Source organism: Solenopsis invicta, chromosome 14 (genome assembly GCF_016802725.1).
Source record: "Solenopsis invicta isolate M01_SB chromosome 14, UNIL_Sinv_3.0, whole genome shotgun sequence".
Lineage (NCBI taxonomy): Eukaryota > Metazoa > Arthropoda > Insecta > Hymenoptera > Formicidae > Solenopsis > Solenopsis invicta.
Genome location: NC_052677.1, coordinates 8,924,396 through 8,938,027, shown reverse-complemented (window position 1 = coordinate 8,938,027; position 13,632 = coordinate 8,924,396). Strand labels below are relative to the sequence as shown.

At 47.4% G+C, this 13,632-nt stretch overlaps 1 protein-coding gene across 1 annotated transcript in view; it reads left to right on the top strand.

Moving 5' to 3' along the window:
- Positions 1-13,632, top strand: part of LOC105194474 (RNA-binding protein MEX3B) — a 56,968-nt gene that overhangs the window by 17,901 nt on the left and 25,435 nt on the right. The window lies entirely within an intron of this gene.

Sequence of the window (13,632 nt, the reverse complement as noted above, 5' to 3'; positions counted from 1 at the left end):
TTACGAGCGCGAATAGAGTTGTCCGTGCGAAGAGCTCTGTTGGAGCGATTAGAGTTCAACTAGACGTAACGAGTCGAGCGTGATTTGCGTTTTGCATTGCGATATTGATGCGAGTCATTCGAAAGTTATATCGCGCAGTTGTATTGCTCTTCATTTGCAGCGGACCGTGTTTCTTTGTACATTGACAGTATATACTGGGGACGAGAGAACGCGAACGATACGGAGAGTACGCGTGCCACTGTCGTCGCGTCGCGTCGTCGGTTTGTCGAGCGCCTCCAGCCTGTTTAGTTCTTCCCATGGTCTCCCTCCCTCTCCCGACCGACCCAGACCCATTTTAGGAATGAAATTTGCGAGATTGCCGAGCCCACCCCGCCGACTGCACCAGTTTCAACGAGCAGAATTCACGGAATTCAAAAGACGACGCGGTGGCACGGCCGGTCGTAATTTCTTTGAGGAATCTCGCAAGACTGATAAGGACATCGTTGGATTTCGTTCCCGCTGATCATTCTCGAGATCCTCCTCGTACGAGAGGCCGATCTTGCTCTCGCGCTTGTTCCCTCTCGCTGCGAGAGGAACGATTTAGCGCCATCGATTTTCGCAATCGGAATTATCGCGATGCTCGTCGATAATTGCGTAGGATCCTGCGTCCCTCCTCCCCACCTCGACGTATCAATAGTCGTGATTAATTTCGGTTTATGTTACGCTCGACAGTGATCCACGTGACCGAGGGACCGCGCGCGCACGTTGACAAGTTGAAAGTGGTTTGATTTAAGTCGAAAGCGATTACGAACGTTAGGCACGCAATTAGAAATCGTTGTGTTGGCTAACGCGTCTTGTTACTGAACACCTTTTAACTCAAGTATTGTGCAACTCGCGCCGTACGATAACGCATGCGTCACACCAGAGGCTTTTACACGCGTGCCCGTTATCCATACGGAAGATAAGTGAAATCAAATTTTGAGAGTTCTATTTCCTTGCCCCCCCCCCTCCTCTCCTCTCCTCTCTCTCTTTCCCAGAGGATTGCACAGCGGAGCAACAGTTTGAATGTTTAAGTGTCAAAAATTTCTACGTTGCAATCTTTCTCGCTCGAGAGATTTACGGAGGATTGTGTCGACCATCGTGACAAATTTCGCGGGAGAGATTACCACGGAGCTTCTCGCGCTCCCGTTTCTCCCTCGGTATTTTTGGACGATCTATTTCTTTCCATTTGGTCCTTCGCCGAGGCTGCAGGAGGCTCCACACGCCTGTGTTCCGTCAAAGAGCGTGCTCGGTGGTCCGCGAGGAAAATTCATACGACAATCGGGCTATATGCAGCTACTACGAGTCGACACTCGTCGTTTGGTCGATCGATCAAACTAATGTCAAGCTATGAAGCTGCAAACTAGCAGAGTCGCTGAATCGTCTAAAAACAACGCACGCACACGTCGCGTTACTTCGTTCTTCGTATCGCAAGTTTCCGTTTATTTTTCGCAGATTGATATTCGCGCGCGTTAAATATTTGACTTGCGTTACGATCGCGATGATCGCGAGATTACGTAGCTATCGATAGCATTCTTGGCGAAAGTTTTTGAATAAATTTAATCGCGCAGGTAACGCGCGATAATATTTGCGACTTTGTTACGTGCGGTTGATCGGTCTCTCTCCATCTGCCAATCTCTCTCTTTCCATCAGAGATAAACTATCGATCAACGCCATTATGCGAACAGTCAGCTTGCTTCGCTCGCTGACGCGAGGTGAGACAATCGATAGCCGTGATATAAATATATCGCAGCAGTAGAGACCACGTAGTAACAATTATTTTTACGCCGTAAGGATGATACGGCTGTATGCAGTTGCTCGTGGCGCGGCTCTCCGATCTTCTCGATACCGGAGATATCGATTTCCCCGGTGGCGTATAAGTGCAAGGAACCACGCAGTTGTCGGCACGTATTTACTCTCGTCGCCAGTTCGCGGCCGCTCGCCGCGGATTTCGCAATAAATTCAAGGATACGACTCTTCAAGGCTTCGTCTGCTCGATGTCTGGCCATTGCGCGGAGTGTGTCAGAGAGTGCCGCAGACCGTAAACCGCTCGAAAAAAGAATCGCCGCTCAGAAACGTATTTAAATTGATTCGCTAATATCTTTCTCTACGCGACGTCGTTAATTGAGCATAAATAAAAAATAAAAAGAGTATGCTATCTGAACTCGCGCATTTAATAAAACAGTAACATACATATCGTGTTTATGTGGAATGCGAAATGAATCGCACGGACGTTCCGAGAAAATGTTGAAACTCATTTATAGCTAGCGTATCGAATACGATACACTGTGCACTTGAGATTTTAGTTGACATCGATGTTTACCGTTTACGACTCCTCGGCGTTACGATACCCGCAAAGTCGAGAGTTGGGGAATTTTTACCGTCAACGGTATCTGACACCGCGTTGCTTCTCGCCGGTCGTGGAACTTTGCAAATGTGTATCGCGGCGCGCAGGATAAAGAAGACGACGTCGCCGTCACGTTGGGAGTCAGACGTCAGAAGCATGCATGCTCCTCGATGGACCACCGCAGCTATACCTTGCGGGAGATGAAACTGCGGTTCGCAGTTTGTTGCCAAAATCGCGCGTGCTGATGTGACGTGGAGCGGTTATCTCTAATTAGCAATTTTCCTCGAGAGTAAATGGAAGAAACGTTTTGTAATTGTTAGGTGTTACATCTATTCTTCAGATCTTTTTACCAATTTTCATACCAATTTAATTCGCGCACGATCAATTACGCACGTCGTAAATCACGATTACAGGCTGTCTCAAAGTGAATAACTCTTCGAGACACTCCTGCAGAACTGTCGATACAGATTTCCCTCTCGGTCGAGAAGCCCACGTTTAAGAACGAGGACAGCGTATCACGTGAACGGTGAAATCTAGCTGCTGCTGTATTCAAAATATTGACGTATCAACAGTTTCATCGAATTTTTTCAACTCGCCAAATTATTAGGTCGAGTGGCCGAACGATTTCAGGTAGCATCGAGATTCGATTGTGTTTGTTGAGAGATAGTTGATCGTGCTGATCGCGTCTCTTTTTGCCTTTCATCTCTATCACTTGTCTCTTTTTTTTTTCAAACGAGAATTATTAGAAAAGATTTGAAAAAAAAAAAAAATTTGAGGATGTAACTTATGTCCGTTCGTAACGGTGAAGTGTGTTCTAAGCGTTTACAAAACGTTCCCATGAGCTTTCTCTGATCTGTCTTTCGTAATAATTCTGTACCTATTCTGGCCTATGCGATTTTCTCCTTTAGGAAAGGTAAACGGATTGGTCGGCACTATCCCGGACAGGTCTCTATCCCTGAATAAGTTCCCATGGAAACCATTGGCGTAGCTGGCGACTGCTAATCTTTTCTTGTGCCGTTGGCACACCATGAGCATACATACCGTGCGCGTGTATGTGTACATATATATATCGATCGAAGGGTGAAGGAAAACGAGCCCTCCGAAAATGTCTATTCTCAGGCGAAGAAAGCCCTGGGGTTCGTCTGGCACAACTCGAAATTATCCGAGGCGTGAAACTGTCCGAGAGCATTTCGCGACGACCTCGCAATCAAGCGTGCGATGACACTCGGGCAATAGCAGTACGCGATACACGGTTTTCTCCCGTTGACCCGGTCGAGGGGGTGTTGTCCCGGTAGAGCAGATAAACGCGCGTCCCGAGATCGCGCGCACGTTTTCTACGATGCCCGCGCAACGACGCAACGACTGAATGGAAGGACAATGAAGACAGTGCGTATCGCAGAGCGCTTATCGCACGTGCGAGATACGCGGCTCGGCTTTGCGCCCACCGCGAGTCGCGCTTGGTCTGCGCGTCGCGGATAATCAAATGAATTATTGACCATGAGGCGACGACCGCGCGCGGCCGTTCGGCCGATCTAATCAGCTGTTTTAATCGCGCCGGGCAACGTAAACGCGACGCGGCACAATCGCTTCGACGAATAAAGCAAGAAACTTGCTCGCGAGCGTTTCAACCGAGTATTGCATCGCACGTTACATCGAATGTATATACTATATATATGTGTATATTTATTACGTAATGATCGCGCTGGTGTAGTATGGTCGCGGATGATTCACTGTTAGGTCAATATCTCAGGCTGGAAACACCGGTCGGGCCTGTTACACGACGAGGGCTGTTTCTGTGAGTGATCGATAAGCCACGCGTGTCTCGTCGGCAGCTTGCGTACGTTGCGTTTACGTATGTGCGTGCGTATGCGTGTGCCGTCGTGAGGGATCGCCGGTTAGGGTTAGACGACGACAACGAGGAGGGTTAGGCGACTTGGAATGATAACCCCGTTGCGTATATGCGATTAATTAATTCAACTTTCGTGTGCTTTCGCCGTTTTGTGTAATAAAGAAATGCATTTCCGGGTGTCAAAGAGCGAAAGGAGTCACAAGTTTTTTAATTTGACGGTGCGCTATCGATAAATGCGACGTTAGTAACTGAAACGGTCAGCATAATGTGTGTCGGATGTTGTATTTTCTTCGAAATAATCGGCACGGTTAATTCTTTTTCTGATAAGTTGGCGAGTTACCGTTATCGCATTCGGAATTATCGGACATCCTCGTCCTTAGTAGTATACTATAAATAAAATAATTTTGCAGCGAGATCCGAGCGTGGAAAATAAGTGAGTGACTCGACGTCGCGTTATCGTGTCGAATAAAAATATTTTTCCGATATTCCGTTTCTGCCTTTGTTTCTTATTTATATTTTATATTTTGTAATTTTTTTTTATTGTTTTTCTTTTTTTAACAACGAATGTAAATCACAATAGATAAATTAGTGAACAGTGATTCTCAAGTCACTTTTGTTCGTTTGGCATTTGACATTTTTTTTTTTTTTTTTTTAAATTTAATGTCGAATCAGCAACGTTTGCACAGATATACATAAAAATCTCCTATATACGACAATCGAATAACGTGAGGAAAGGAGTTTCTATTACTGCGTTGCTTCAATCAGAAAACCTGCTCGCTTTGCCTTTTGCGTGAGTCAGAATGATAACGCTCGAAAAAAGGGAGCATCATGAAACTACACATGCGAGTATATGTGTGCCCTCGCGCGTGTGCAGAGGTGAATACATGTATATTGTACATATATATATACATATATATGTGTATGTATAATATTCTCGACACTCTCTATGCCGCTCTTTGCGAGACGTGCGTTCCACGAACATGTAATGCGCTCGTTCGCTCGAATTCCCGGTGACGTAAAACCCGACGAGTCGGTCGCGCAATATTAATATTCCACTGGCCACAATATGCCGCGATTCGTTATATAAAGACGTCAATTAATGCAGTCTAGCCATTGCCCAACATCGATCCTCTCTGCGGACGGGAGGGTCGAGAATTAAAAAACGCTTCATGGGCGACCGCGTCGCGCCGAGCGACGAAGCGAAATGAAAAGAAAGAAAAAAAAATTTTTTAAATAAGCGTCGCACGTCGAAGGAATGGAAAAATTTTTCTCAATAATGATGCCATTGCTTACGCAGTACCGAATGTCGCAAACATTGATATCACTCGGTATAGCTCGGTATCTGGCAAATTTGTTTTGATAGTGATAAATTAATTTAAAAAGAATTTATAAAAATAATTAGTGCGCATTATAATTCTATATTAGAAACGAAGCGTCAAATGTAGTTGAAAGCGAAATAGATATCGCATCGCATCGAAGTATCGCAGGTTTGAGGCCGATTCAGAATAAGGGGGCGTATTTGACGATCCTCGCCATCCCCGAAGCTTCTTTCGTGCTTCGCCTCGGCGCTCGATGAATGGACGTACTATGCGCTCGTAACGCATCCGCGTGGCGTGTGTAATGCTCCCGCGGGACGAGAGGAGGGCGAGATACGCGACGGCGTGGGCCGGTCGCGCCGCACGTTTTGACATTAAATTGGTTCACCCACGCGTGACTTTCTAACGTAGCCGCGTTTCCCAATTCGCAACTCTTATCGTCTGGATTGCACGTATCGCGCTCGCTAAATCTCTTTTCGGCTTTATCATTGTCGTGTTCGTTTTCATAGATTTTACGACTGCGAGTAACAATTGCCGAGATAGCGGGAATTTTATCGCGTGCTTTTACAACAATCGTCACGTTTTTATATCGTCTCGATAAGAAATTGTGATTTTGCGCCAAGTTACTTTCTCCGGTAGATATGTATCGCAAATTTCATTTTTCCTTTGCTCGATTGATTTAGGCACCCAAACAATTTTTTATCGCAAAGATTTTTGCTAGAATTACAACAACCCGACATTTTTTTTATATATATATCAAGATTTCTATATTTTGTTTCTCGAAACGCCGTTACCTTTGAACCGAAATAAAAATGAATGAACGATGTGTATTACGTTCGTCATTAACGCCAAGCAATATGTTGGAATACTCGCACGTGCTTTATAGTTTTTTTTTATTATTTTAAATTCGCGCCCAGAAAGTTTCTTTCTATTTCTCTCTCCTCTCTTTATTCTCATTGTTACGTCTCTTTTCCACACCTTCGCCATCTCTTTCCCGTCTGTTACAACTTGCGATAATCATTATGACGAATGTCATGTAGAAGACGTGCATTAAAAGCGAGAAATTAATTTGCAAAAATCTTTTTCCCTCTTTCACATTTAATAACTTTGTCGTTTTGCGGCGTTGCGATTCATCCTTGATCTCCTCCTTTCTTCGTCGCTTCCTCAAAGAGATCGGTTGATCTCGCGCGCGCTTCATAAACTGCGTATCGTGACCTTGTTCCTTTAACGAGATGACCCGACACGTTCTCCGCGCTTCGTGTTCTCGTCGAAATAAATTTCGCATTCGGTCAGACGAGATTGCCGCGTCAATGCCGCGATCGACCGAGCGAGATGAAACACATTTTATGCATGACCGCGTGTCCCGTTTTTAAGCGTGAATTCAAAATATTGTCCAGGTTCAATCGACCTTCGCGCGATTTCCCCCGAGACGCATATATATCCCGATAGAAAAGTTAAGCAGACGAATCTACTGAGGGTCGCCGTGATGCGTAAGATCGTTCCTTCCCTCTCTCTCCTCCCCCATCGCAAGTTTCGCAATCGGTTCCCGAGATTCGCGTTATTCACGCCTCGGATCGAGTAATTTTCTCCGCGCGCAAATCGGCACGCGTCTGTGCGCGCAGCAAGCTCGTCGCAGCTTCCTCCTGCGTTTCTCTAAAAATAAATAGACACGCCAACTGATCCGACTATTTTCCGATATTATCCCTCTTGGATACTTATATCAATCTAAAGTTGAAAGCTCCGAAAGAGCGACAAGGAAGTTTCGCGGAATAACTGGCGTGTAACCGATGCCCACACACACTTGAATTTATGAAAACGGCTCCGAGAGGACATAAATTAGCAAAGTGGTAGAGAAACGCGAGAATAATCTCGTGCTTCTACTCATTGGCGGTCGAAACAGGAAATGCTAGTCGTGCACTGGACGCCACAGCGATCTCTAGCAGCCGCTCGTGGCGTTAAATTATTCTTTTAGGACGATTATATTTATGGGCCCGGTGTAACTGTCGGCTCCCTACGCGGCGCCATTTTTTTTCGATGCCGACTCTCAAGGGGATTCTTCCTTCGTCGCGATTTTACACGTCCGGCAAAGTCCTCCGCAGCTCGCTGTGAACTCTCCCCTCTGCGTGCGCGTTCGATTCGGATCAATTTTCACTCGATATGGATATATAATAAATCCTGCGAATACACGGGTTATCGCGGCGCGCCTCGCCTCGCGTACATACGAGAGTCGGGGTAAGAGAACGCAGCTTTCCGATGGAGGCGGCGGACGAGGCCTGTGTAATAATCTGGTGGCGCATTGGCAAGGTGAAGAGAGAAAGAGATGCAAGAGAAATAACGAAGAGCGGTAGGAACGAACCGAGGAAGCAACGGAAAGACGAGATGCGATGCGATGCGATGCGATGCGATGCGATGCGATGGGAATCGAACAAACAGAGTCTAATGATATTTTCGCGGAAAAACTGACTTTGCGTTCTTTATAAAATTTACTTTTCTTTCTACCGAGAGAGCAAGCGCGACGAATCTGGAACACCTTTATATATTGTCTCGCATTTTTCGAAACGGTCGATTGGTCACATCTGGCGCTAAATTGCGTAACCAACGAGATCCGAGACATTTCTTTCCTCGGTGTTCACGGCTGGAGCTTTTCCCGGGCATTGTCCGCTCCCTCGCTCGGTGAGTTTGAGGTAGGTCGATCGACGAATGACTCACCCTTTGGACTCGGGCAGAGAGAGGGAGAGAGAGAGAGAGAGAGAGACTCTGGGCGGAGCGGCTTCCACGGTGGGCAGCGCGCATCCCATTATATCCACTGCGGCTCGTTAATATCGTGACATCCAATATCGCGTAATTATATACGTACTGTTGGCCGGATAAGTCCCGAACGATGGCGGGTTTCTCGCAAACTGATAATGAATCATCGAGTGGAGTAAATGCCGTCTCGTTGATGTTCCGCTATACTTTTCTCTTTCCCACTGTAATATTCGCACTGCAGTGCTCAGGTAAATTTCCAAGTACGAGGTGCTCGCTTATTTCAACAGGAATAAAATTTGCTTTTACCATGTAGACTCGTAAAAGATATATCGCTCGATATGCTTCCGGAGACACGATCGCGCGCTCATCGTCCTCGATGGCTCGAGGGTGTCCTTACTCTCTCTTCAAGGACCATCGTCCCTCTACATTTCCATAGGAGATTAACGGCCTGGTACAATCTACAATTTCCATCGTAAGATCTCGGCCGGACTCTCAAAGAGAATCTTCTCGTACGAACGAACGTATTATTGTGAGGATTGCTGCTCGAGTCCGAAGAAAAAGAGCATGGCGTGTGATCAGAAAGAGAAGCGGAAGAAAGAGACGGACGGAGAGAGAGAGAGAGGAGAGAGAACGAAGGAAAGAGTAGGAGGAGAACAAACGCTGTTGGGCCGCAGTGTCAGTGGAGTTCAATCTTAATATAGTATGACCTCCACTGCCATTCGAGACAGTGTCGGGCGCGACGGCAGTTGCAACTGCGAGCGAGCGAGTTGCGAGTGAGAGAAAGGGAAACGGGGACCGACTCGAAGAGAGAAAGACACGAGGATGGAGCGAGAGTGATTAGAGAAGAAGAAGCGAGAAGGAGGCGAAAAGAAGCGGGGGCAGAGAAGAGAGGAAGAGACGTGCTAGCGAGAACGCGTGCGTGCGTGCGTGCGTTGCACCTTATTTCCCAGTCCGATGAGTGAGCCTCGGTTATTTCAGAGACATCAGTTTCGAGAGAGAAAGAGGAAAGAAGGAGAGAAGATACGGAGAGAATGCGCGTGGTGAGAGAGACGATGCGTGCGTGCATGCGTGCGTGCATGCGTGCGTGCATACGTGCGTGCGCGCGTATGCTTAGTCGTCGAGAGTGTCATCGATCTATTTCGAGAGGAGGCTGGAATTTCTGGCCTTCGCGAGGGGTCAGTAAAAGAGAGACAGAGAGAGAGAGAGAGAGAGAGAGAGAGAGAGAAAGAGGAAATCTCTCTCGCGTAGGGGGAGAGAAAAGAGGAAAAAAGAGACGACGCGACGATGGACGGATGGATGGACGAACGGGTCGTTACCACACCTGCGCGCGCACTCGCTGATCTGGACTGCCCGATGGTCAACGCACGAATGACCGCGTGCTCCTACGTCTTTCTCGCCCGAGCTATCCAAAGAAGGAGAAAGAGAAAGAGAGAAAGAGGGAAAATCTCAGCCGCGACGAAGCTGTCGGCTCGCGATGCTCTGTTGTGTCAGAAGACATCGTTTCATTCACGCAACGTTGCTTCAACTTGGATACAATAGTTTTTGCGATAACAAAATTAGAAACTCTTACAATAGTCGTCGATTCTTCGGTGCACTTACGTGTATAATACAATATCGACTTGGGTATTCGTATCGAAACGTGGAGAGAAGCCACGAACTCGAATAATATGCGTACTTTTTCGATAACGAGATTTTTACTTTTGGCATTGCTGTTTTCCGTGAAGAATGGTCCTGAGTTTTGGGAGTTTCCCCAGGTGCGACGTGAGAAATGAGGTAAAACGGGGGGGATGAAGGGACATGATTAATCGTTTTCAGCGCGATAAGTCCACTTTCCGAGGGAGTATTTGTACAGAGGCGGCAGCGAGTTATCGGCGAGTTATTGGAGTTTTCTCGACTGTATAGTTCGCGCGCGTGTCGAGTGGGGTTACGTTAGAAGGGGGCGACGGTAGAAGAGAAAAGGGATGGATGGCACGCGGGAGGAAGAGGCAGCAGATCTAACGATATGGTGGGGGGAGCAGCGGTGGTGCTTGGCCGTTGCATTGTGGGGGTGTTGGCCTTCAACTTGACGGCGCAGTTTCACTGACCTGCCTGAGAAACCCGCCAGCTCCGTGTGCCGGGGACCTACGGGCGCATCCACGACGCCAAAGGGTACCGCTACTTAAGAGTCCATCGGGCCCTAAACAAACTCTGCTGTCGCCGACCGAGGAAGTCACGCTTTCGAGATGTTAACTTTGTAGCTTCTCGATGTGATTCGTTGGTCGCGATATGAAAGGCGAATATTTCGAAAGAATTTTCTGTTGGTACGAATTTTTCAAGAGAGATTAAATACAGAGGTTGAGTTTTTATAATCAGAATATCATTTTCTCTCTCTCTCTCTCTCTAATAAAAAGAAAAATACGAAAAACGTGTACTATCTTCTAAAAATAAAATTGAGACTATATGACAGCATATATATATGTATGAAATACACTAATTTAAAGGCATAGTATTTAACATCTCGATAATGAAGCTAGTGTAAAGATTTTATTTTTTGAGAATTTTTTTCGTTCAAGTCTCAGTTGAAGTGGATCTCCAGGGAGAAGTGTCTCTTCGTTGGGATATTCGGTGCGCAATTAAAGCAAAAACAAGCAGATGGCTCACGAAAGTCGGATCTTTCCTTCGTCGAAACGTGTTGCTTTGACCTTTCCAAGAAGTGTAGTAGCAATAAGAATTAGATTGCTCCGAAAAAACTTGCTCAAGTGCCTGTAACGTTATTAAAAATATTTTCGATAATTGGTTTCGATGCATAATCCATTTTAAAATAATTCAAAGAAAGATTATCAAAAGGAAAAGCATAATAGGGTTCAGCAAGGACAAATTTAGAAGTCGACGCAGCCTATATATTCGACGCCCTATGCACTCGAGTTACATGGAGCGTCTATAATGCAGCCACGAGGCGCGTGGAAGCCTGTAACTATTGATCCTGCAGCCTTTGGGGAGCTGCTGCTGCTGCTGCTGCTGCTGCTGCTGCTGCCGCCGCTGCTGCTGCTACTGCCGCTGCCGTTGTCGTTGCTGCTGTGGATTTTAGCAACGTCATTCAGATGCGTGACGTACCGTGGGAATGAAGAGACACAACTTCAGCGAATGGCATTCGTTCATGACTGTATTGCATTCTGTACTCAAACCTGGAGACCAAGGTGTTTCGTGTGCATCAGTCATGAATGACAAGCCTTTGATGGATAGAGAGAATAAATTTACGATTACCTGGTTGGAAATTTTATTTTTCAGCGAATCTCCCGGAATCCTGGTAGATTCTTTTGTCGCGATTGCATTTGAACGAATTGAAGGGTTTTAATTATTGCGCACTTGAGTTGACTCGAGGTTGAGTCTGGATTCGAATCCGGATTCGCTGGTCTATGAATCCACGGTACATACGAAACACGGCGCGGCAGATCAAGAAAGACCGACCGAAAGACCCCGGACTCGTTTCTTTCGATTCTCTCTTCTCGTCCTCTCTCGTCCCTTAGACGAAGCGAACAAAGCAAAGGGTCCCCGAGCAAGCAGCGTTCTCTCTGACGGACGGGGCCTTCTTTCTTTCTCCTCTTTCCCTCTCTCTCTCTTTCCTCTTCTCTCTTTTTCCCTATCTCTTCGTCTCGCCTCACCTTGGCCGCGGCCCTTCAACTGTCTACGACCCACGCCCCACCTCCTCTTCTTTCTCCGTTTGTGCCACCACCATCGGTACCATCGCCAACCACCATCGCCACCTTCCTCGAGGTTCTACGAGCACGGCAACCTTCCTCTCCTTGGCGGGTCTTCGCTCTCCTGCCGCGCGTCGTATACCTGTGCACAAGTTTGTCTCGCACGTACGCATGCACGCACGCACGCACGCGCGCGCGCACCCGGGTATTCTACCTCGTCCACCTGCCTCGACGCAGAGTTATTTAGCCGAACCGAAGCGCTCCGGTTCGCCCTAGGCGAATTTCCGGAATAAGGGAGAGAGAACCTTTGAGAAGCGGAAACTCAGTTAACAAATGAGCGAACGCGCGGTTCAAGTTGCGTGCGAGCAGAGTCCTCTTCGGAAATTTCCTATCCAAGGATATAAAAATTTCATTTCCAAACTGAAATGTTTGCAAATGGGATCTTGAATGAGTCGACGTTAGAGAAAAACAAAATGAAATATGTCTGTCTTTCTGATATAAGAGATATATTTAATAAGTACTGTAATATACGAATTCTGTCGTGTTCTTCGCACGCGGCGTCTGGCGTAATATGCAGCTGAGTGAAATTGCGGCTCTAATAGCATTTACGCCCTCGGGGACGACCTCACGGCGATCTCATACTCTCTCTCTGTCTCTCTGACAAGCCAGTCAATTCCTTTGTCGTACGCGTGTCGCCAATCGTCTACCGCCACGTACCGCGTTTCGTTCCGTATCGACATTAAGATTATGCGTCGCGGCGCATGGCGACCCTGAAAAAGCGGATAAAAGCATTGTCCGTGACATTGTTGCGCGCATATCGCACTTACGCAAAGACATCGTTAGGCCTGAGGCGCCCTTCATCTAGTCGGGTGACGAGTTTCCAAGTGAGTTCTATCCGCGCGCGCGGACAAAGTAATTCCGGAGAATTTATTCGTGGCCTTGCTCTCGTCCTCACGCTCTTTTGCCCTGAGTTCTGCCTCGTCACATTTCGTTTTCTTATGCCACATGGCGCGCGTTGGAAAACGCAAAATTTGATTGCGAGGAAACGATGAAGGAAGGGAACGAAGAGAGAAAGAAACGATCGTATAATAGCGCTGGTCGGAAGAGAAAGAGAGAGACGAAAAAGCTGCGTGGTATGCGATGCAACGTACGTACGTCGCCTTCTCTCCTTCCATCGCGACGAAGGAGAGAGTGAACTGAATGAAAGGGAGGTCTTGGAGGGGGGTGAGAAGAGGATAGAGCGAGATCGAGAATAGAGAGAGAGGGAGAGAGAAACGGAAGGTTCCCAGGATGAGCGCGAGAAGGAAACGATGGGAGTGAGAAAGAGAGAGAGAGAGAGGAGCCAGGAGCGAAGGAAGGAAGGAGGGAGGAGAGTGGTTCACCTGCATTGCTAGCATTGCGCTGGCTCAAGGCCAAAGAGTCTGCGAGACCGAGGACCAGACCGGGTCGGGACCTCCTTCCTTCCAGTTTCCTGCACCCTGCTCTCTCACCGCGCCGCGCTGCACCGCGCCGCGCCGCACCGCACCGCACTGCTCTTTCGCTTAACTCAACGTGGTGTGCCTACCTCGTCGAATCTCCTTTTCTCTTTCCTCTCCGCTCTTTCCTTCGCGCTCTACCCCTCTATACGAAAACAATTGCATCACGAACGCGCTGCTACTTTTGAAGGCTTATTACGCG